Genomic DNA, 2,586 nt, shown 5'->3' on the forward strand with positions numbered 1-2,586 from the left:
TCATACTGATATTAACACTTATTGTGAAAATTGTTGTCATTAATGTCACTGAAACACAGGAAACTGACAGATGTTAACTGGCTTCACAGTCTTCCTAGAATTCAATGAAAAGAGAACTCTGGGTAAAGAAAAGAGAACCATTAAGAAGTTGAACTAAATTTGCTTATTTGTTTGGTTGGTTTTTTCTTTTAATCAATATCAGAGACAAGAAGAAGCTCTGAACAAAGAAGAAATATTGCACACGTCAGTAAGAAAGCAAGGAATGAGCCCTGTGTGAGACAGATAAGGGCAGTGGGTCCTGAAGAGGGGAGGTGGGTTGGGGGCAAGTGAGAAACCCATAGATCAAAAGACCAAAGGCCTCACAGGCTTGGTTCTTCTGCCTCGTGATTTAAAGCCCCATTTGTTTTTCTGTTTGCTTTTGAATTTTCAAGGTGCTGGTGACTGAACCCAGGGTTTCACACATGTTAGGCAAGTAGTCCTCACGGAACCCCTTCCTCAGCCCTTAAAATGCCTGTTGTAAAAGGCAGCCCCATTAGCTCTAGCCCCATGAAGAAAAAACATCTGAAAAGGTTAATTTATAGCAACCATTCTTATCACAAGGTAATTACTTACAAACTAACCTGCCATGAGGAAACTTAATTCATTGAGTAAGTTAATATTTTAAAAACATTTCAAGCTCTGACCAGCTCAGTGATTAAAGGCACAACTCTGCCAGGCTGGACAACTGAAGTTCTTTCCCCAAGCTCCAACACATTGTCCTCTGACCTCCATCCATACACATGCAATGGCACACACATGCACGTTTACACACACACAAACAGATGTAATTGAAAAACCACTCCCAACTCATTAAAAGTAATTCAAACTTTAAACTAAAAAAAAAAAAAAAAAAACTCTCAGCTTTTCAGATTTTCTCGCCTGAGTCGCCGCGGTTTCCTGCTTCAACAGTGCTTGAACGGAACCCGGCGCTCGACCCCTCCGACCCCAGCCGGCTGCTCCAAGCCAGAACCCTCTGCAAACTCGTCGCTCCGCCGCTCCAGAGTCGCCAGCCGCCGCCATGACCACCGCGTCTCCCTCGCAAGTGCGCCAGAACTACCACCAGGACTCGGAGACTGCCATCAACCGCCAGATCAACCTGGAACTGTATGCCTCCTACGTCTACCTGTCTATGTCTTGCTACTTCGACCGGGATGATGTGGCTCTGAGGAACTTTGCCAAATACTTTCTCCACCAATCTCATGAGGAGAGGGAACACGCTGAGAAACTTTGATGAAGCTGCAGAACGAACGAGGCGGCCGAATCTTCCTGCAGGATATCAAGAAACCAGACCGTGATGACTGGGAGAACGGTCTGAATGCACTGCACCTGGAAAAGAGTGTGAATCAGTCACTACTGGAACTGCACAAACTGGCTGCTGACAAAAATGACCCCCACTTGTGTGACTTCATTGAGACACATTACCTGAGTGAGCAGGTGAAATCCATCAAGGAACGTGAGCAACTTGCGCAAGATGGGAGCCCCCGAAGCTGGCATGGCAGAATATCTGTTTGACCAGCACACACCGGGCCATAGTAATGACAGCTAAGCTGACTTCCCCAGAGCCACAGTGACTTCACTGGTCACTGAGGCAGTGCGTGCATGTCGGTCTGCCTTTATCTTTTCTATGAGTCGCACCGAAACATCCGCTTAAGTTCTTTCATTTGTACCATTTCTTTAAATAAAGAATTTTGGTACCCCCCCAAAAAAAACTATCAGCTTTTATTGATAACTATTTGCTTATCACATAACCCCAGATCCTTGCAGAGTTCCAGGAACAGATTAATAGCTTCAGATAAAAACTGGTTCAGTTAAACAGAGGAGTGTGTGTGTGTGTGTGTTTTCTGATGACAATTAACATCTCCGTTTTTATCGGAAACAAAAACAGTTTTTAAAAAAGAATATGTGCATGGCAGAGTTGGGAGTGTTGTCTCTTTTCATTTTATTTTATTTTGATATTATAATATAATTACAACAGTTCCCACTTCCCTTTCCTCTCTCCAACCTTCCCATATACCTCTCTGTGCTTTCGTTCAAATTTATGACCTCTTTTTCATTAGCTGCTGTTACATGCATATATGAATATACACACGCATTCCTAAATGTACAAATGCATCCTGCTCTGTATAATGTTTCTGTGTGTGTGTTTTCAGAACTGACTGTTTGGTATTGGATAACCAATTAGTGTTATCTTCCCTGGAAAAGACTTTCTCCTACTCTCTGCCTTCCTTAGTTGTCTGTAGTTCCTTGTGTGGGATTAAGGTCTCCTGGACTTTCCCCTGTCCACTTTACCAGTGCCTGTTGTCCTTGTCCTTGTCCAGTTCACATTTGGGTGGTCACGTTGATAAGACTTTAAGGGTGTAGTTTGTGACATTACTAGGAAACACAATCCCACAGTCAACTCCCTAGTCCTCGTCTCTTACAATATTTCCACCCCTTCCATATCATTCCCTGAGCCTTAGGTGAGGAGTGTTTTGTAGATGTATCCACCGGGACTCAGCTATTCATCTCTGCATTTTGATTTGTTTATATAATGATCTCTGTCTATTG

The 2,586-nt window shown here is 43.3% G+C and overlaps 1 pseudogene; it reads left to right on the top strand.

The window, feature by feature from the left end:
* Positions 1–922: 922 nt before the first annotated feature.
* On the top strand, positions 923–1,736 carry LOC121458469 (annotated as a pseudogene).
* Positions 1,737–2,586: the final 850 nt, after the last annotated feature.

This window comes from Microtus oregoni, unplaced genomic scaffold, assembly GCF_018167655.1.
Source record: "Microtus oregoni isolate MIOR12 unplaced genomic scaffold, Mior012 000017F_ref0000208, whole genome shotgun sequence".
Taxonomy (NCBI): domain Eukaryota; kingdom Metazoa; phylum Chordata; class Mammalia; order Rodentia; family Cricetidae; genus Microtus; species Microtus oregoni.